The following is a 23,423-nucleotide window of genomic DNA, read 5'->3' on the forward strand; positions in this document are numbered from 1 at the left end:
TAGCTTAGGTGCTACTGGTATTTAGTTGCTTACCCTTCCAAATCCACTTTTAGCCTCATGCTCTTAAATAATGCACTTTTTGTATATGCACTGGATTTTACCACTCTGGTAGGAGATTTAGTGCATTTCGGAAGCTACCCCAGGGGAAATAGCATTGAGAATCATGTTACTTGATTCTAAAAGTCAAAGCTATCTGGGAAACAGAAAAAACCCCAAACATATAATTTGTTAAAGAAAATCGATCGGGCTTCCCTGGTGGTGCAGTGGTTAAGAATCGCCTGCCAATGCAGGGGACTTGGGTTCGAGCCCTGGTCCGGAAGGATCCCACATGCCGCGGAGCAACTAAACCTGTGCGCTGCAACTATTAAACCTGTGCTCTAGAGCCCGTGAGCCACAACTACTGAGCTTGTGCGCCACGACTACTGAAGCCCGCGGGCCTAGAGCCCGTGCTGCACAGCAAAAGAAGCCACCACAATGAGAAGCCCGTGCACCGCAACGAAGAGTAACCCCCTCTGGCCTCAACTTGAGAAGGACCCCCGCGCAGCAACGAAGGCCCAATGCAGCCAAAGTAAATAAATAAAATTTTTTTTAAAATCCACCCATTTCAATAAACATACATTTAAAACATCCTGTCTACCTCAAAGTAATATCCACATTACGCATTCCTAAAGAAGCAGTTGTTGGTTTCCAGCAAACCTGTTGAGTAGGTAGTTGAAAATGGAGCTGAGAACAAATGAAAAAGTTTTGTTTTTATACTAAGCGTAAGCCTTCAGCTTGTTACTTTTATCATTGAGAATGTATATATATATATATATTTAAAGAATGTAGTTTGCTTTTGGATATTCCCCCACCCCTCTGGAACGCCACCATTCAACTGTTTCAGTAGACCAACTTTTTCAGGGGCCTTTCTTAATTCACTCGAGAATTTGTTGAAACCACTAATACCACGCCACCTAACACTGTAAGTAGGCTCCCCACAGTTCATTGACATATGATACCAGCTTGTGTTTTTGTGAGGTTAATTAAGTAACAAGAGTGAGACTTTGATGGAGGCCAGGAGCCAATCACAATCACATTACATTCACTACCTGTAGTATTATTTATTGCCACTATAATGTGACACAGCAGCCATAAAACCTCGTAATCATTTATGTAGGTCATGGGGTGTGAGGTTCAGCTGATCTGGGCAGGACTCTTCTGATCCCAGCTGGACTTGCTCACATGTCTGGAGTTGACCGGCTGTTGGGATGGCTAGACTCAGATGACTGTGGCACCTAGGCGGGGTTCTTTCATCCACTAGCAACCCAACTAACTGGGTGTGTTTTTGTGCAATGACAGACTTGTGGGACTGCAGATGGGCTTTGCTGAGAACTGGTGCATCATCACTTCTACTGAATTCTGTTGGTCAAAGCAAGTTATAAGGCTAGGAATGGGGAGTAGATTCCACCTCTTTTGTGAGACAGACTGTGGAGTCACAGGACAAAGGGTGTAGCTAAGGGGAGAAGTCATCAGGTTTCACCTTGTAAACTTAGAGGGAGGCAAAGCAGAGGACGTGGGCCAGAATACTAACGTCCATTTCCTTGGCCATGATGTCCACTGCCTCAGTGGAATGGGAAGGAAGCAGCCTTTTTACGAGGCCTTCTTTTAAAACAAAGATCAAGAATGTCAGCCCCTCCTCCCCAGGTTATCAATCCAATTTCAGAAGGAAACACAAGTAGGAAAACTTAGCATGTCTTTGCCCCAAATCCTAAGAGAAGCAGAAGACCTCCTGATAGAAAAGGACTGGTACTAAAATTAGAAAAAAATAAGACAATTATTAGAATAAAACAATAAAAATAAAAACAATAAAGAAAGAAAAAAGCATAGGTGAGAAATACAATAAAAGGGATATTATTATAAACTGCTCAGAAGTTTTGTTTAAATTGTTAGCTGGAAGAATACACAATACACAGGAGGTTCTTCACATTGACCAAATGAGTAGATACATGTGATATCATACCCTGGCAAGCATTTGTCTAGAAACATGCAATTTATTTGCACTTTGTTTAAACTTACCAACTTGGCACTAATCTTGCATTTTGAAGGCATTCCAGTTGGTGACATAGTTTTCATAATTTGGGAATATTTGCAGTGTATGCTTGGGTTCAGCTATTCCTTTACAGATAGCTTACTTTTTTGGTACTGTTTTGAATTTTGTACGTGAGTAATTAGAAAAAGTTAATTGACAATTTGCCCACATCTTGCTCTGTTGTCAGTCCAGAAACCACAAATGTTGAATTTGTAATTAAATGAGAAGAGGTCCCAGGCTGCCATGGGATGTAATTACAATTCGTTCCTGATAATACTTTAAGAAACATTTTTTTGAAAGTATTTAAATACTGATTTTTACTTCGAATCAATTTTTTTCTTTTAATTTAGATAAAGTAAAATAAAATGACATTATAAAACTTTTGGAAAGAATTTAGTCATTCTAGCATAAATCTGACCCCAGTGAGCGTATCAAAATCTAGAATAGTCTTGTTCATTACACTCCATGAATCTCATGAGCCATGTTTACCCCTTAGCAAACTGAGGACAACTATTTATACTGCTTGGGATGTCTGCGAGGGCAGTTTCAAAAGCTCAACCCTTCCCCAAATAATCCTCATGTATCCTGTTCTCTCTCCACTCCCACCCCGACCATGCAGGTTAATATTGGTAATGATGTCCAATATAAGAGGCTGCTTAGTACAAAACAAAACGCATGCTGGATACTATATCCCCAAAATGTTATTAATGAAATAATAAAATTTTTAAAGTAAATAGAAATCTTGTGATTAACTGGAGGATGTTAACCACAGATCAAAATTCTGCCTCGACTTGAAATTTAGTGGCTATAACTGAATTGGAAACAAAATATCCAAGTGGCAGGCAAGGTATTGTTCAAGTTGCAGAAAACAGAGTTAGTTAGGGAACAAATCCCTACCTGCCTAATCTAATGGTTCAGCACAATGATAAGCAAGAGGGTATGATAATAGTAATGGGAGCTGGAAGGAAGATTAGCAGGTCCTTATAAGAACTTGTAGGGCTTCCCTGGTGGCGCAGTGGTTAAGAATCTGCCTGCCAATGCAGGAGACACGGGTTCGAGCCCTGGTCCAGGAAGATCCCACATGCTGCAGAGCAACTAAGCCTGTGCGCCACAAGTACTGAGCCTGCGCTCTACAGCCCACAGGCCACAACTACTGAGCCCACGTGCCTCAAGTACTGAAGTCCGTCCGCCTAGAGCCCATGCTCTGCAACAAGAGAAGCCACAGCAATAAGCCCGTGTACCGCAATGAAGAGTAGCCGCTGCTCGCTGCAACTAGAGAAAAGCCCAAGCGCAGTAACGAAGACCTAATGCAGCCAAAAATAAATAAATAAACAAATAAATAAATTTATTAAAAAAAGAACTTGTAGTGTGCTCTAGATCCCCACAGGATGTGTATCCAAATATAGGGATACAGCTCAAGGAAAAAAATGTGAGAATTAACCACCACCTATAGAACCATATCCCAATAATTTCACTGTGATGTTTCAATGTGCTTGTTTGTGATGTCAGAATCCAAAGATGATCACTAAAAATGCAATGGATGTAGCAGGATTTCGCCACTAAAAGGATTCCCTGACTAAATAATTTTGAGAAACAGTGCATGTTGTAAGGCCCTTTGGAGATTCGCAATGCACATGAACATAATAAAAGCTTTGAGAAATCCTGAAAAAACCTACCTGTGTATCACTCTGCATTTCTAAAGCATTTAGCAACAGAACTCTTTTGCCACTTACCTGTAAACATTCTGTAATGTACACTTGAGGTGCTGAATTAGTCATTGGTTTTAATCTTGCAAATATATATAGGTGGTGAGCCCATGAAGTCTAGAAAAGTGACAAGTGAAAAGTAAAACAATTATCAGTATTAATTCAGGATTTTAAAACAGGAAGTAATCTTATGTGACAACCAATATATTTCTATCGTTAAAGAGATATGCTAAAGCATGGGTAAGAGTCAAGACAGTTTGCCCTCTGTTCTCCATTCAGGAAACATTTATATTTCCAGAGGAAAGTAATTTCTATTTCTAAAATCCGTGTCTTCCTAAACAAGCCATGCATAGCAGGCATTACTAAACCAGGCATGTATTACAAAACCACAGGATCTAGGAATGGCTGGGGTATCCAAAAATTGTTCCTGAGATCCCATTTTTTGTTTATTTCTTTGCTTAATTAATAATGGGCATTCCTGGTGTCTGCTAAAACTGACCCAAACATTATCCAATCATAATATGATTGCTGGGACTTCCCTGGTGGTCCAGTGGTTAAGACTCCATGCTTCCATTGCAGGGGGCACGGGTTCAATCCCTGGTTGGGGAACTAAGATCCCACATGCCACGTGACCAAAAACAAAACAAACAAACAAACAAAACAATATGATTGCCATGTTAAATGGAGCTATAAATACCATATATTTTCTCTCTTCCAAAAGCCCCTTTCTTTTGCAATCTGGCTCTTTTGCACGCAGGTAAAAATTCTGTCATATTTTCCTCCGGATCTATTCTTTTTTTTTTTTCGCTAGGCGGGCCTCTCACTGCTGTGGCCTCTCCCGTTGCAGAGCACAGGCTCCGGACGCGCAGGCTCAGCGGCCATGGCTCACGGGCCCAGCCGCTCCACGGCACGTGGGATCCTCCCGGACCGGGGCACGAACCCGTGTCCTCTGCATCTGCAGGCGGACTCCCAACCACTGCACCACCAGGGAAGCCCTATTCATATTTTTTTAAGTAGCAAAACAATGTTCTAGATTGTCACAATCTGTTTGACTTATTCTCTAATCTATTTCTTCAGTGCTTTGAGACATGTACTGATTATTAAATTCATTTCCCACATACTATTGATAACAAACAAAGGAGTTGTAGATAGCAATTTTTGGAAATGAGCACTGTGAATGTGAATGGGAGTAGTCTGATACGATCTGTTGAAGAAAGAACTGAACAGTATGATGTGCATATACGTGGGTTTTTCAGGAAGTTTCTGGAACAATGAAGTTATAATAAAGTAATGATGAAGACAGAGGAATACCAAAGCTATGTTAGTGAGGACAATAGAATTCTCAATTCATGACATTGTAGACAAAGTTGAGTGAGTGTATATGCTCTCTGTTCTCAGCTTCTTCAGCCTGAGCTGAAGGATAGACCATTAATATCTGGAAGCATGATCAAGCCACAACTTCACATCAATTTATTACAATCAAGTATCAGGTTTCTGGGGTGGTTTTTCAACTGCCATGAGTGTCAGGCTTTCCTGTTCTTTTTGTTGGAGACATTTGTTGGATCATTAAATGTGACAGCAGCTACACACAGTATGCAAAACTCTGGGGATCACAGATCTGAACACCGCAACGCAGACAAATCAGAGTTTGCATTCCACTTCTCAGGAGCCACAAGTACCCAAACTAAGCCGAGAGAATAAATACAATCACCCATTTGAAGAGCCTGCAGCATTAGCTATGGGGTTATTAGCAAAAGTCTTCAAATTCATAATTTCTTTGCATACTGGATCTCAGTAATATTTTAGATACCAGAGAGGTCTAGAGAGATGTAATTGCAGCACCCTTTTTCTAAACTAGCCCCTGTTCCTTTTAGAGGACCATATTACATGGCAGCTCTATTTTGAACCACCTGATATTTTCCTGTTTCAGTGTTAAGATATGTAGTATCAACAATCAAAACTAAGTCTTGATTTTGTAAACTAGTTTCTAGCCTATCTATTGAAGGGCCTAGATAGTTTACAAAGGTTAGACAGTCATAAGTGCCTCCTTCTTAAAGATGATGGAAGAAGAGTAGTGGTATTCAAAGCATTACAGTGATGTACAGAAATATGTGAGAGAGAAAAATATAGGATTTCCTAGAAGGTAAGTCTACTTGCAGAGAGGTACTTTTTGTTTTCAAAACAAAGAATGTGCAACATGAGGGACTGTCAAGTTTAAATGAGACCCTAAAAAACAAGTTAACCCAGAGGAAAACCATAATTCAAAAAGATACATGCACCCCAATGTGCATTGCAGCACTATTTACAATAGCCAAGACATGGAAGCAGCCTAAGTGTCCATCAACAGAGGAATGGATAAAGAAGATGTGGTACATATATATAATAGAATATTACTCCACCATAAAAGGAACGAAACTGGGTCATTTGTAGAGACGTGGATGGACCTAGAGTCTGTCATACAGAGTGAAGTAAGTCAGGAAGAGAAAAACAAATATTGTATATTAACGCATATACGTGGAATCTAGAAAAATGGTACAGATGAACCTATTTGCAGGGCAGGAATAGAGATGCAGACGTAGAGAATGGACGTGTGGACACTGTGGGGGGAGGGGAGGTGGGGTGAATTGGGAGATTGAGATTGACATACACTACACTACCACGTGTAAAAGAGATAGCTAGTGGGAACCAGCTGTAGAGCACAGTCGTACAGTGACATGGAGACTGCGAAAAAGTAGGAACTGCAGTGCTAGCCAGATCCAGGAATTCTCTTATATGTCTCTCAACTAATGGCCTGATAAAGTTTTGAAAAGCTAAATCTGATAAGTGAAAGAAATTTACCTCCTTGGGATAAGTCATGTTCTAGGTTTGTTATCTACATGAAACCTAGTTTGTTACTTTGACAAAATTGTAACTTCTTGAAGACCTCGTGCCCTCTCTGAGCTAAAACATTAAGCAGATAGATGGAATCAATCTTAGAGCTCACCCCATCTTTTTTTTTTTTATGGATCTTTATTGGTATATAATTGCATCATAATACTCTGTTAGTTTCTGTTGTATGACAAAGTGAATCAGCCATATGCATACATATGGCCCCATATCCCCTCCCTCTCGAACCTCCCTCCCACCCTCCCTATCCCACCCCTCTAGGTCTTTGCAAAGCACTGAGCTGATCTCCCTGTGCTATGCTGCTGTTTCCCACTAGCTATCCATTTTACATTTGGTAGTGTATATATGTCGATGCCACTCTCTCACTTCGCCCCAGCTTCCCCCTCCCTCTCCATGTCCTCAAGTCCATTCTCTATGTCTATGTCTTTATTCCTGCCCTGCCATTAGGTTCATCAGTACCATTTTCTTTTTTTAGATTCCATATATATGCGTTAGCATATCGTATTTGTTTTTCTCTTTCTGACTTACTTCACTCTGTATGGCAGACTCTAGGTCCATCTACTGCACTACAAATAACTCAATTTCATTTCTTTTTATGGCTGAGTAATATTCCATTGTATATATGTGCCACATCTTCTTTATCCATTCATCTGTCGATGGACACTTAGGTTGCTTCCATGTCCTGGCTATTGTAAATAGAGCTGCAATGAACATTGTGGTACATGACTCTTTTTGAATTATGGTTTTCTCAGGGTGTATGCCCCATCTTAAGAACACAACAAAAGGTCATCCACATACTAGATAAGAATAGAATCACAAGGAAGTTTAGATCCTTGAGGTTGTGGTTGAAAACTTATGAAGAATAGGAGGGTACTTCAATAACACTTTTGGCCATAGTAGTCCAAGTATATTTTTGATTTTTCCAGGAGAACGTAAACAAATATTGATTATTTTGACCTAAAGGACCACTGAAAGAAGCAGAACACGGATTTACTACTGTAGAATTTTAGCTTCAGGAGCCACCAAAAAGAAAATAATATTTGGCCTTGGCACTACAGGGAAGCAGGGAATAGCTATCCTCATGTCCGGGACAAGTACGTACAGTTGTCACTGGGTAATCCTGCGGGACCCCGTGGATACCAAAATCCAGGGATGCTCGAGTGTCTTACACAAAATGGTATAGTGCTTGCAAATACTATACTCCTGTATACTTTAAATCATCTTTAGATTATGACAATACTTAACGCAATGTAAATGCTGTATAAATCGTTGCCAGTACGTGATAAATTCAAGTTTCAGATTTTGGAGCTTTATGGACTTTTTTTTTCAAAATATATATATATATTTTTTTGCGGTACGCGGGCCTCCCACCGTTGCGGCCTCTCCCGCTGCGGAGCACAGGCTCCGGACGCTCAGGCTCAGCGGCCATGGCTCACGGGCCCAGCCACTCCGCGGCACGTGGGATCCTCCCAGACCGGGGCACGAACCCGCGTTCCCCGCATTGGCAGGCGGACCCCCAACCGCTGCGCCACCAGGGAAGCCCCAAAATATTTTTGACCAGGGCTAGGCGGAACCTTGGCTAGGCGGAACCCGCGCTTGGCGGAGCCGAGCTAGGCGGAACTGGCCTAGGCGGGACCTGTATCGTTTCCGGTGGATCATTAACGGGAACGATACGAGTGTTCTTCGGTGTGCTGCAAGGTAAGATGAGTCCTTTCTCTATTTTGGCTGTTGTTTGTAGTCCGCCTTTAACTCTCAGAGGCTGTTGTGAAAATTTGAATTGGCGGTTAGGTGGGGCAGTGTTAACCTTGATGGGCCCAGCCCCGGTAAGCTTACTAGAATATGTTGCCCACGGGAAGTCTGGCGCCTCTGAGATTTGCAATGTGAGCTTGGTTTAGGTATACTGACATTGGTAAGTCACTGTCCAAATTAGCTATGCCATTATGATGAATAGAAGGCCCTCAGGGACTTCAAGAAAGGAACTATTAGCATATTTAGTTTGGCAATTCAATTTGCACAGTAAACCACTGCATATCAGTTACCAGGTGTGTGATCATTAAGGAGGAAAACATGTTACTCGGTTAAAGACCCAAGGGTGATGGTTATGGCTGGGACACAAGGCGTGCCAGGATTGTTAGAGACACCCACCACTGAGTATTCTAATAGTTCTGTGCTGCGTTTCAATATATTATAAAAGTTCACTCCAGAAGTGAGGTTGTATAACAGTGGTAGGATTTCAGGTGGATATTGCATTACCTGTATCAATAAAAATTTTGCAAGTTTTCCCTTTAATATTTAGAGAAATTTCTACTTGTAAGTTTAGAAGTAAAGCAGGAAATTGGGTGCTCAGTTCCCCCTTGGAGCACCTTTACTGACTTTTCACTTCATTTTCTTCCTGTAGTTTCTTGGCTAACACAAGATAATTTTTTTTCCAATGCATTTTTGTTTACAGTAACTACTCATGAGTTCATCAGAAGACGGGCTTTTCCCATATAGAATGACTGAGGCAGAAGTATCTAGCTGGGTTTTTTTTTTTTTTGTTGTTTTCTGTAAAAGAATAAATGTATCCTGAGGCTTACTCTGTTTCTGTTTCAAGCCTTTTTCAAAATATTCAGCAAGGTATTTGAGGCCTGGTAAAAGGCTATTTCCCATTCTAGTTTTTGCTTTCATATTAAATTCCCTCTTTGTAGCTTAAGACTATTGATAAAAGGTGAGAAGAAAGCTGGGATCACATCTGCCTCAGGATCTACTCCTAAATTCTGCTTAAATAGTAGAGAGCCTGTCCTTGAAATATCAAATGAACTTATCCGTGCTTTGCTACAAGACTATATCATAGTCCATTCTATTTTCGTAGGAAAGTCTGTGGGGATAGCCACCAAAAGACTGTGTTCAATATTTCAAGCTCTTCTAAACCTCTCTAGATCCCTTTTTAATTAGAACTCTATTCAGTTACCCTTGTGATCTTCCCATTCTGCCTTATTCTCTTAATTTTCTGCACCTGAGTTTCCATAATGTATTAATTAATTGTTGTATATCTGGAAGCCCTGGATTATTGGTTTCTAAAGTTATCCTACATTTCTCTGCAAATTTGGTTCTATCTTATATAGACTTCGGAAACTATTTGACAGTGGCTTTCAACTCATAGTGAGACCTTAGCTTAAAACCAACCACAAGAGGTTTTTCCTGTTCTGAGGGCAGTTTAAAGAGTTAATTGAGCTTTGGGGGTTTCTGTCCAGCTAGGCCGGAAGGGGAGAGTGCCAGAGAGCGAGCAGGAGTAGAGAGAAGTGAAGGTGTATAGTATGGTAGAAAAGAATCATAGGATGAAGACTAGTAGGTTCATTTTGTAATTTGAGGGAATCAAAAAGGGAGATAGTTTTATGTTTTTCACATTTGCTTTGGTGGAGAATTTTTTTTTTTTTTTTTTGCGGTACGCAGGCCTCGCACTGTTGTGGCCTCTCCCGTTGCGGAGCACAGGCTCCAGACGCGCAGGCTCAGTGGCCATGGCTCATGGGCCCAGCCACTCTGTGATATGTGGGATCCTCCCGGACTGGGGCACGAACCCGTGTCCCCTGCATCGGCAGGCGGACTCTTTAACCACTGCGCCACCAGGGAAACCCTGGTGGAGAATTTTTTTAAGGAAACAACTTTGGATCTGAATTTCTTTTAACCACTTCCTTATGCTAATCAAAATTTGCAAAAATTGGATATTTGAAATTTTGTTCCTTTTTGGTTCGAAGGTGACTCTCAAATGAACGCTTTCGATTATATCAGAAAGTTTCTCTGGAGTGATTACTGTAATTCTAAATTATCCTTGGTGAATTATGTCATTTAGAAAGCTAAGCTCATGATTTGCAGTTGTAGTGGTAAAAATATGAGAACTAGATAACTGACCCAGAGGGAATGCAGTTGTATATATGGATGGAGATAAACCCATAGGAGTCTGGGAACGGTTAGTCAGAGAGGGTGGTTTGTGAACCTCATGACTCTAGCCCCACAGCCTAATGGCCAGCCATCTCTGATTAATCACAGAGGGTGGAAGAGCTTGGAGAAATCTTTCCCAAACTGGACTCCCATGGGCAAAACAAGTGAAGACTGAGGAAAGTCCTCCTAGATTTGGTAAGGAACCAGGACACTTTGTTCAAAGGATGAGTTCTGGTAAGAAACCACTGAAATTCTCAGTTTCTTAGGGCCAGTTTGATGAAGGGAGTTATTGGGACCTCTGTTCCTCCTTTTTTTTTACATCTTTATTGGAGTATAATTGCTTTACAATGGTGTGTTAGTTTCTGCTTTATAACAAAGTGAATCAGTTATACATATGTTCCCATATCTCTTCCCTCTTGCGTCTCCCTCCCTCCCACCCTCCCTATCCCACCCCTCTAGGTGGTTACAAAGCACCGAGCTGATTTCCTTGTGCTATGCGGCTGCTTCCCACTAGCTATCTATTTTATGTTTGGTAGTGTATATATGTCCATGCCACTCTCTCACTTTGTCACAGCTTACCCTTCCCCCTCCCCATATCCTCAAGTCCATTCTCTAGTAGGTCTGTGTCTTTATTCCTGTCTTACCCCTAGGTTCTTCATGACATTTTTTTTTTCTTAAATGGATAAAGAATATATGGCACATATATACAATGGAATATTACTCAGCCATAAAAAGAAACGAAATTGAGCTATTTGTAATGAGGTGGATGGACCTAGAGTCTGTCATACAGAGTGAAGTAAGTCAGAAAGAGAAAGACAAATACCGTATGTTCCTCCTTTTTTCTATGAACTTTCCTCTTATAGATGTACAACCAAAATTACAAGGACAGATAGAAACAAGTAGTTGTAATAAGGCAGTTTGCGCCAAGAATATATATATATTTTTCAAGTATGAGCAGACAGTAAAGAATTCCTAAAATGGGTTCCTTTTTCCTAGAAGTTAATCTCACCATTTTGGAAGCTGACCACCAGAGTGTTTTGACTGAGTAGTTTTGGGGGTGGGGCAGGGTTAAGAATGTGCATTTCTAACAAGTTTCCCTGGCAGGAGGTCAAGGGGACTCAGAGTAGCAGTGCCCTAGTCAAGGGTCTTGGACTACTACAGTAAGGAGATCTAGAATGGCTGTTGGTAGGAACTCCAAGACTATCAAACACTGGCTCCCTGGAAAAAACAAACAAACAAACACTAAAATAATCTACTGATAAGACAAAGCTGAGTTTATTTTTACTATGGTGAAAGAGAGCACTGCTTAATAGAGTCTTGGATGGGGATATATATGAGCGTTTGGAGTCAAGTTTAAGGTAGATCTTTTAATACAGGTGTTTGATTAGGATTGGATAAGTATCAATATCATGATATAATAGTTTAGGATTTGTAGACCCAGCAAGAAAAGGATTTTTAGGCAAGGGTTTTAAAGAGCTGTGAGGAGTAAACAGATGTTTGATGCTATTTATTGAAGAGTTGAACAGTTTGATATTCATTTAAATGGTGTTTGGGAAGTTCCTGGAATAAACAATGAAGTTATTTGCAACTTTTATCTTCCTGGGCAAGAGATTCTTAGAATAGCAAAACCATGTTGATAAAAACAGTGAAATGCTAAAGTTATGTTAGTGAAGATGGCCTAACAGTAAAATAACATTAACAGAAACAGCTGTGCAGGCATAGATTATGTAGATATATTTTCATACTTCTCAGAATATTGCATATACACAAAATGTCAATACCCCAATTGCATATGCAATTGTCATATTATTGATAAAAATGGACTGCATACTTAGCAATATCAATATTAAAATCAACCAGTAAGCATACAGTTCATCGGGTTTAAGTAAACATCTTCATTCTATCTTTATCTTACACATCATACAAACATTTATTGAAAATTACGCTGTGATTTTTATATTTTGAGTCCAAGAAAGCCTCATGTTAAGGGAAGGGAACAGAATAGGTAATTTATTTTGCCAGGGGTGAGAGGTGGGGTGAGGGGTAGGAAGGGTAGTCTTATTTTACCAAATCAAACTAAAAACAAAATGCACAAATATGTTTGACTTACTTTTGGATATAAAAAATTTTAGTGAAGCAGGTGGGATATTTAAGAGAAGTCCCAGTAAACTTTAATTAAAGGAGAAAATGGTTGTCAAATTTATGGGAAAGAAAAGAGCTATTATTGATTAAGTGGACTCTTTAGACCAATATTAGATCTTCTTTCTAAGCAATGCAATCAATAAATTTAGGCTTGCTTTCAGATAGTGGTTCTCCAGGTGTTGTCCCCAGACCGTCAGCATCACTGTCCCTGGGAACTTGTTAGAACACAAATTCTTGGGCCCCACTTCAGACCTAATGACTCAAAGCTCTGGGATTGGGCCTGGAAATCTTGTTTCAACAAGCCCTAATAATGAGTCTGATACAGGTTCCAGTTTGACAGCCCCTACTGTAGGAGAGAGTCAAATTGCACTGAAACACATCACCACGTTTCTTCTGAACGTTTGGGGACCCAGATACTACCTTGGAACTTCTTTAGTAAAGTCAAGTGAGGCTGTGAGAGTTATAGTAACAAATTATAACAAATATAGTAATATTAACAAGTCATAGTTTATAGATGTTTTTAGAGCTCTCTGAGGGCCCATAGAGTTAGAAAACAATTGTTTTAATTTTATTAAAAAGTTAAAATCATGACTCTCATACAAAAATAAAATGAACACATTTCAAAAATTCTATGTAACTCACTAAATCAACAAGAGAACCAAAGATATTAAAACCATGCAGTTGAATATTTCAAACTGAAGCAAAAGCAACAAGGTTAAGACTAGGGATTTGTAGTTGAGAAATACGTGGGTACACAAATTTATTTATTTATTTATTTTTTGTGTGGTACGCGGGCCTCTCACTGTTGTGGCCTCTCCCGTTGCGGAGCACAGGCTCTGGACGCGCAGGCTCAGCGGCCATGGCTCACGGGCCCAGCCGCACCGCGGCACGTGGGATCTTCCCGGACCAGGGCACGAACCCGTGTCCCCCACATCGCCAGGCGGACTCTCAACCACTGCGCCACCAGGGAAGCCCAGTACACAGATTTTTTGAAGGAGAAAGTATAGATATGAAAGAGTAGATATCCAATACATTTAAAGAACTTATAGATCAAGAAAAGATGTGACAGTTGATTAGGAGATCATTAGAAACTTTAAGAGTACATTTTTAGTAGGGTACTGAAGGTATATGCAAATCACAGGGGGGTCATCCAATTATGACTAACTGAATAAGGGGATCATCGGAAATGATCTGTATTAACTCATTTAAGAAGTGTAACTGTAAAAGGGGACGAGAAATATAACATGAAGCATAGAGTAGCAACGGAGACATATAACTTTTCTTTAAGATGGGATCTCTGTTTCAGAGGGTGGTCTTGCCTCCAGTGAGGCAAGAATGTCATGAAGGGGCTTCCCTGGTGGCACAGTGGTTGAGAGTCCGCCTGCCGATGCAGGGGACACGAGCTCGTGACCCGGTCTGGGAGGAACACACATGCCACAGAGCGGCTGGGCCCGTGAGCCATGGCCGCTGAGCCTGCACGTCCGGAGCTTGTGCCCCACAACAGGAGAGGCCACAGCAGTGAGAGACCCGCGTACTGCAAAAAAAAAAAGAATGTCATGAAGTAAGGTTTGGGAATGACAACTTTTTTTTAGTAGAACTCCAAGTTTTCCTTCATGTGCATTACAAGGTGATAGCTTAGATAAGCCAGGTTGGGTGTTTCTAGTGCTGTCCGCATCTCCCTTACATCAGAGACATTCTGGGCCTTGAGCCACTTCTTTCTTTTGTTTGACAGGTGCAGAGGGCTGAACTAATCATAGCCTCTAGTTCAAGTCACACTGTTGCCCTGCTTGGTGCCAGATCCCTCTCCTGCTTTTATCTCTCTGATTATTCCCTTTTAGCACCATTATCCACCCCCCTTTCTACTCCCCCTACCACTAAGGCAGAGACTGCAGACTCCAGTCCCAACTCTGCCCCTCGCCTGCCAAAGACATTTCCAAGGCCAGCTCTTCTCTGCGAGCCTGTTCCTTCAGCTCGAAGTGAGGATGAGGCTACCTGACTTACCTCTTTCTCAGGGTTTTAGGAACCTAATAAGATAATGATTCTAAAGACATTTTTAAGCTATAAAGCTCACATGTATGGTTTTATCTCAGAAATCATCTGTGCTATGAAAAGTTGTGGCTGTTTTGATAAGGCCACTTTTTGAAGTTGCCTCATGTAGGAGAAATCTGATTCCAAGCTGTTATGGACGGAACTGTGTTCTCTCAAAATTCATATGTTGAAGCCCTAACTTCCAATGTGACTATGTTTGGAGATAGGGCCTATAAGAAGATAATAAAATTAAATGAGGTCATGAGGGTGGGGCTTCAATCCGCTAGGACTCCTGTCCTCATAAGAAGAGTAAGAGATACTAGAGAGCTCTCTTTCCCCACGCATGCACAGAGAAGAGGCCATGTAAGGATAGAGAGAGAAGCTGGGAAGAGAGGGCTCACCAGAAACCAACCCTGACAGAACCTTGATCTTGGACTTCTGGCCTCTAGAACTGTGAGAAATTAAATTTAAGATGTTTAAGCCGCTCAATCTGGGTATTTTGTTATGGCAGCCCTAGTAGACTAATACATTCCCTTTATCAGAAACTGTTTCCTTCCCCTTCTCCCTTTTGATTTTTCTCTCTCCCATATGAAAGCTCAATTTAAAGAAGACATCTCAAAATCATTCAAACTAAAGTGTAAATGACAAAGAGACCTTGAAATGTTCCCTTTCTCTGGGCTCTCATGTCATTTGAATTTAACATGGTCCCTACCGTAAGTCTCAGGATTGGAGATCTAGGTAGATGGCCAGGTACCAGGAGGGATGTGGGTGTACATTGGTCCTCCCTGAGAGGTCCCTGTGCATTAGGCCTCCAACTCTGGTGCTTGCCCTGGAGCCTCAGGCCAAAGGACAAGATATGGACCAGAAAGCTGACTTTTGTTTCTTGGCACAGTGGGAATAAAGTGCCAGGCCCAGAGGTAGGATGCCAGGGTCCCTGTTGGAAATTTTCCCCCATCATAGGAAAACTCCAGTGTTGCCCTCCCTGCCCCCCTCAATTTTCCCATCATCTTATTTTTAAGAAATCTTCAGCTGAAAAGGAGAAATGCCAAACTCCAGCTACAGGTTTTATATGGTAATAGGAACCCAACTCAAAAGGGTTTTAAACATAAAAGACTTTATTGTCTTGAGTATTGGCAAGTCCAGGAGGAGAGTTGGCTTCACGTTGATTTAATGGCTTAGGTGTGTCCCCAGGGACCCAGTCTGTCCTCCCGCTCTCTTTACTTCCCTCAGCGTCAACTTCATTCTCAGACATGCCAGCAACCAGAAGAAAAGAAGAGTGTATTTTCCTTTAGCTTTTTCTTAGGAACCAGAAAACTCCTCAGGAGCCTCCCTGGACAATTTCCTTTCAAATTTTGGTTTTCTATAAATAAAGAAGGCTGCAAGTGGGAATAGATGTCAAGTAGTGACTAACAATATCCACTGCACTGCACTCGGCTTCTAAGTTTTTATCAGACTGAGAGTCAAGCACAATGAATGGTAATAGACCGGGTGTATTGGTGTAAGCTCTGTGCTGATCAGGATATTACAGCCACCTCCAGCAGTGGAGCTATGATGAGATCAGTGGCGTGAAGAGAGATTGAACTATCCAAGGACCACAGAACAGCTGTGCTTGAAGATTCACAGCCGCTCCATAACCCAGCTAACCCCGGTGACTATGCTACTTATTTTGGTCTCCGCTTTTTTTTTTTTTTTTTTGCGGTACGCGGGCCCCTCACCGCTGTGGCCTCTCCTGCCGCGGAGCACAGGCTCCGGATGCTCAGGCTCAGCGGCCATGGCCCATGGGCCCAGCCCCTCCGTGGCATGCGGGATCCTCCTGGACCGGGGCATGAACCCGCGTCCCCTGCATCGGCAGGCGGACTCTCAAGCACTGAGCCACCAGGGAAGCCCCTCCGCTTGTCTTTTTATATTTTATTTCTATTCTGTTCAGTACCTACCCACTGGCTCTCTTTCTTATTTCCCTGTCCAGATTCCATTCAGAGACAGTTTGTGTGGCCTGCCCGGCAGAACCTTTTGCTCTTGACAGCTGTCCTGGGCATGCCTAGCCTACAACCAGGTTGCTCTTAGGCCGGGTCTATCTTTGGTTCCATCACCAGAGATCTTGAGACAGAGCAGGAATATTGCCATATTCAGTGTAGTCATCGCACCTTTCTCTTTTAAACTCCAAGAGCAGGTCTGTATTTAAATTTTCTTAAATGTGGTAACACCAAAAGAGAAAAGGATGTTATGGTCCAAATAAAAGTCGAATGTCATAATCTTTTTTTTTTTCTTTCAATCCTTACAACTACCTGGAAGTTTGCTATTATTTTTATTTATTTATTAACATCTATTTTTTTTAACATCTTTATTGGAGTATAATTGCTTTACAATGGTGGGTTAGTTTCTGCTTTATAACAAAGTGAATCAGCTATACATATATCCCATATCCCTTCCCTCTTGCCTCTCCCTCCCACCCTCCCTATCCCACCCCTCTAGGTGGTCACCAAACACCGAGCTGATCTCCCTGTGCTATGTGGCTGCTTCCCACTAGCTATCTATTTTACATTTGGTAGTGTATATATGTCCATGCCACTCTCTCACTTCGTCCCAGCTTACCCTTCCCCCTCCCCGTTTCCTCAAGTCCATTCTCTACGTCTGCATCTTTATTCCTGTCCTGCCCCTACGTTCTTCAGAACCATTTTTTTTTCTTACATTCCATATATATGTGTTAGCCTACGGTATTTGTTTTTCTCTTTCTGACTTACTTCACTCTGTATGACAGACTCTAGGTCCATCCACCTCAATACAAATAACTCAATTTTGTTTCTTTTTATGGCTGAGTAATATTCCATTGTATATATGTGCCACATCTTCTTTATCCATTCATCTGTCGATGGACACTTAGGTTGCTTCCATGTCCTGGCTATTGTAAATAGAGCTGCAGTGAACATTGTGGTACATGACTCTTTTTGAATTATGGTTTTCTCAGGGTATATGCCCAGTAGTGGGATTGCTGGGTCGTATGGTAGTTCTATTTTTAGTTTTTTAAGGACTCTTCATACTGTTCTCTATAGTGGCTGTCTCAATTTGCATTCCCACCAACAGTGCAAGAGGGTTCCCTTTTCTCCACACCCTCTCCAGCATTTATTGTTTGCAGATTTTTTAAAAAAATAAATGTATTTATTTATTTATTTTTGGCTGTGTTGGGTCTTTGCTACTGCACGTGGGCTTTAGTTGCGGCGAGCGGGGGCTACCCTTCGTTGCAATGTGTGGGCTTCTCATTGCAGTGGTTTCTCATTGCGGAGCACAGGCTTTAGGCGCGTGGGCTTAGTAGTTGTGGCTCACGGGCTTATTTGCTCCACGGCATGTGGGATCTTCCCGGACCAGGGATCGAACCCATGTCCCCTGCATTGGCAGACAGATTCTCAACCACTGCACCACCAGGTTTGTAGATTTTTTGATGATGGCCATTCTGACTGGTGTGAGGTGATACCTCATTGTAGTTTTGATTTGCATTTCTCTAATGATTAGTGATGTTGAGCATCCTTTCATGTGTTTGTTGGTAATCTGTATATCTTCTTTGGAGAAATATCTATGTAGGTCTTCTGCCCATTTTTGGATTGGGTTGTTTGTTTTTTTGATACTGAGCTGCATGAGCTGCTTGTAAATTTTGGAGATTAATTCTTTGTCAGTTGCGTCATTTGCAAATATTTTCTCCCATTCTGAGGGTTGTCTTTTCGTCTTGTTTATGGTTTCCTCAAAAGCTTTTAAGTTTCATTAGGTCCTATTTGTTTATTTTTGTTTTTATTTCCATTTCTCTAGTGAGGGGGTCCAAAAGGATCTTGCTGTGATATATGTCATAGAGTGTTCTGCCTATGTTTTCCTCTAAGAATTTTATAGTGTCTGGCCTTACATTTAGGTCTTTAATCCATTTTGAGTTTATTTTTGTGTATGGTGTTAGGAAGTGTTGTAATTTCATTCTTTTACATGTAGCTGTCCAGTTTTCCCAACACCACTTATTGAAGAGGCTGTCTTTTTTCCATTGTATATTCTTGCCTCCTTTGTCAAAGATAAGGTGACCGTATGTGTGTGGCTTTATCTCTGGGATTTCTATCCTATTCCACTGATCTATATTTCTGTTTTTGTGCCAGTACCATATTTTCTTAATTACTATAGCTTTGTAGTATAGTCTGAAGTCAGGGAGCCTGATTCCTCCAGCTCCGTTTTTCTTTCTCAAGATTGCTTTGGCTATTCGGGGTCTTTTGTGTTTCCATACAAATTGTGAAATTTTTTGTTCTAGTTCTGTGAAAAATGCTATTGTTAGTTTGATAGGGATTGCATTGAATCTGTAGATTGCTTTGGGTAGTATAGTCATTTTCACAGGGTTGATTCTTCCAATCCAAGAACATGGTATATCTCTCCATCTGTTTGTATCTTTAATTTCTTTCATCAGTGTCTTACAGTTTTCTGCATACAGGTCTTTTGTCTCCTTAGGTAGGTTTATTCCTAGGTATTTTATTCTTTCTGTTGCAGTGGTAAATGGGAGCGTTTTCTTAGTTTCTCGTTCAGATTTTTCATCATTGTGTATAAGAATGCATGAGATTTCTGTGCATTAAGTTTGTATCCTGCTACTTTATCAAGTTCATTGATTAGCTCTGGAAGTTTTTGGTAGCATTTTTAGGATTCTCTTTGTATAGTATCATGTCATCTGCAAACAGTGACTCTTTACTTCTTCTTTTCTGATTTGGATTCCTTTTATTTCTTTTTCTTCTCTGACTGCTGTGGCTAAAACTTCCAAAACTATGTTGAATAATAGTGGTGAGAATGGACAACTTTGTCTTGTTCCTGATCTTAGAGGAAATGGTTTCAGTTTTTCACCATTGAGAATGATGTTTGCGGTGGGTTTGTCATATATGGCCTTTATTATGTTGAGTTAAGTTCTCTCTATGCCTACTTTCTGGAGGGCTTTTATCATAAATCGGTGTTGAATTTTGTCGAAAGCTTTTTCTGCATCTGTTGAGATGATCATATGGTTTTTCTCCTTCCATTTGTTAATATGGTTTATCACATTGATTGATTTGTGTATGTTGAAGAATCCTTGTATTCCTGGGATAAACCCCACTTGATCATGGTGTATGATCTGTTTAATGTGCTGTTGGATTCTGTTTGCTAGTATTTTGTTGAGGATTTTTGCATCAATGTTCATCAGTGATATTGGCCTGTATTTTTCTTTGTGACGTCCTTGTCTGGTTGTGGTATCGGGTTGATGGTGGCCTCCTAGAATGAGTTTGGGAGTGTTCCTCCCTCTGCTATATTTTGGGAGAGTTTGAGAAGGATAGGTATTAGCTCTTCTCTAAATGTTTGATAGAATTCGCCTGTGAAGCCATCTAGTCCTGGGCTTTTGTTTCTTGGAAGATTTTTAATCCCATTCTCAATTTCAGTGCTTGTGATTGGTCTATTTATATTTTCTATTTCTTCCTGGTTCAGTCTCAGAAGGTTGTGCTTTTCTAAGAATTTGTCCATTTCTTCCAGGTTGTCCATTTTACTGACATAGAGTTGCTTGTAGTAATCTCTTATGTTCCTTTGTATTTCTGCAGTGTCAGTTCTTACTTCTCCTTTTTCATTTCTAATTCTGTTGACTTGAATCTTCTCCCTTTTTTTCTTGATGAGTCTGGCTAATGGTTTATCAGTTTTGCTTATCTTCTCAAAGAACCAGCTTTTAGTTTTATTGATCTTTGCTATTGTGTCCTTCATTTCTTTTTCATTTATTTCTGATCTAATCTTTATGATTTCTTTCCTTCTGCTAACTGGGGGTCTTTTGTTCCTCTTTCTCTAATTGCTTTAGGTGTAAGGTCAGGTTGTTTATTTGAGATGTTTCTTGTTTCTTGAGGTAGGATTGTATTGCTATAAACTTCCGTCTTAGAACCACTTCTGTGTCCCAAAAGTTTTTCGATCATCGTGTTTTCATTGTCATTTGTTTCTAGGTATTTTTTGATTTCCTCTTTGATTTCTTCAGTGATCTCTTGGTTATTTAGTAGTGTATTGTGTAGCCTCCATATGTTTGTATTTTTTACAGTTTTTTCCCTGAAATTGATATCTAGTCTCATAGCATTGCGGTTGGAAAAAATACTTGATATGATTTCAGTTTTCTTAAATTTACCAAGGCTTGATTTGTGACCCATGATATGATCTATCCTGGAGAATGTTCCATGAGCACTTGAGAAAAAAGTGTATTCTGTTGTTTTTGGATGGAATGTCCTATAAATATCAATTAAGTCCCTGTTGTTTAATGTATCATTTAAAGCTTGTGTTTCCTTATTTATTATCATTTTGGATGATCTGTCCATTGGTGAAAGTGGGGTGTTAAAGTCCCTTAGTATGATTGTGTTACTGTCAGTTTTCCCTTTTATGGCTGTTAGCATTTGCCTTATGTATTGAGGTGCTCCCATGTTGGGTGATAAATATTTACACAGTTGTTATATCTTCTTGGATTGATCCCTTGAGCATTATGTAGTGTCCTTCTTTGTCTGTTATAGTAGTCTTTATATTAAAGTCTATTTTGTCTGATATGAGAATTGCTACTCCAGCTTTCTTTTGATTTCTGTTTGCATGGAATATCTTTTTCCATCCCTTCACTTTGTGTCTGTATGTGTCCCTAGGTCTGAAGTGGGTCTCTTATAGACAGAATATGTACAGGTCTTGTTTTTGTATCCCTTCAGCCAGTCTGTGTCTTGTGGTTGGAGCATTTAATCCATTTACATTTAAGTTAATTATCAATATATATGTTCCTATTACCATTTTCTTAATTGTTTTGGGTTTGTTATTGTAGGTCTTTTTCTTCTCTTGTGTTTCCTGCCTAGAGAAGTTCCTTTAGCATTTGTTGTAAAGCTGGTTTGGTGGTGCTGAATTCTCTCACCTTTTGCTTCTCTATAAATATTTTAATTTCTCCATCGAATCTGAATGAGATCCTTGCTGGGTAGAGTAATTTTGGTTGTAGGTTTTTCCCTTTCATCACTTTAAATATGTCCTGCCACTCCCTTCTGGTTTGCAGAGTTTCTGCTGAAAGATCAGCAGTTAACCTTATGGGGATTCCCTTGTATGTTATTTGTTGCTTTTCCCTTGCTTCTTTTAATATTTTTTTCTTTGAATTTAATTTTTGATAGTTTGATTAATATGTGCCTTCGCGTTTTTCTCCTTAGATTTATCCTCTATGGGACTCTCTGCGCTTTCAGGACTTGATTGACTATTTCCTTTCCCATATCAGGGAAGCTTTCAACTGTAATTCCTTCAAATATTTTTTCAGACGCTTTCTTTTTCTCTTCTTCTTCTGGGACCTCTATAATTCGAATGTTGGTGTGTTTAATGTTGTCCCAGAGGTCTCTGAGAGTGTCCTCAATTCTTTTCATTCTTTTTTCTTTATTCTGCTTTGTAGTAGTTATTTCCACTATTTTATCTTCCAGGTCACTTATCCATTCTTCTGCCTCAGTTATTCTCCTATTGATTCCTTCTAGAGAATTTTTAATTTCATTTATTTTGTTGTTCATCGTTTGTTTGCTCTTTAGTTCTTCTAGTCCTTGTTAAACATTTCTTGTATTTTCTCCATTTTGTTTCCAGTATTTTGGATCATCTTTACTATCATTACTTTGAATTCTTTTTCAGGTAGATGGTCTATTTCCTCTTCACTTATTTGGTCTGGTGGGTTTTTGTCTTCTCATTTTGCTTAACTTACTGTGTTTTGGGTCTCCTTTTTGCAGGCTGCAGGTTCATAGTTCCCATTATTTTTGGTGTCTGCCCCCAGTGGCTAAGTTTGGTTCAGTGGGTTTTGTAGGCTTCCTGGTGGAGGGGACTGGTGCCTGTGTTATGGTTGATGAGGCTGAATCTTGTCTTTCTGGTGGGCAGGACTGTGTCTGATGGTGTGTTTTGGTGTGTCTGTGACCTTATTATGATTTTAGGCAGCCTCTCTGCTAATGGGTGGGGTTATGTTCCTGTCTTGCTAGTTGTTTGGCATAAGGTGTACAGCACTGTAACTTGCTGTTCGTTGAGTGGAGCTGGGTCTTAGCGTTGAGATGGAGATCTCTGGGAGAGCTGTCGCTGTTTGGTACTGCATGGAGCCGGGACATCTCTGGTGGACCAACGTCCTGAAATCGCCTCTCCCACCTCAGAGGCACAGGCTGGAGCACCAAGACCCTGTCAGTCACACAGCTCAGAAGAAAAGGGAAGAAAAGAAAGAAAGAAAGAAAAATAAAATAAAATACAATAAAATAAAGTTATTAAAATAAAATAAAATATTACTAAAATTGAAAAAATTAAAAAGCCATAAAAAAGAGAAAGAAAGAAGAGAGCAACCAAACCAACAAACAGATCCACCAATGATAACAAGTGCTAAAACCTATACTAAACAAAAAAACAAAAGAACGGACTGGTAGAACCCTAGGACAAATGGTAAACGCAAAGCTATACAGACAAAATCACAGAAAGAAGCATACACATACACACTCACAAAAAGAGAAAATGGAAAAAAAAATATATCTATATACATAAAAAAAAAGGAACAGAGCAACCAAATCAATAAACAGATCTACCAGTGATAATAAACTCTAAATACTAAACTAAGACAAACATAAAACCAGAAACAAATTAGATGCAGAAAGCAAACCCCAAGTCTACAGTTGCTCCCAGAGTCCACTGCCTCAAATTTG

The sequence above is a fragment of the Globicephala melas genome, chromosome 14 (assembly GCF_963455315.2).
Source record: "Globicephala melas chromosome 14, mGloMel1.2, whole genome shotgun sequence".
Lineage (NCBI taxonomy): Eukaryota > Metazoa > Chordata > Mammalia > Artiodactyla > Delphinidae > Globicephala > Globicephala melas.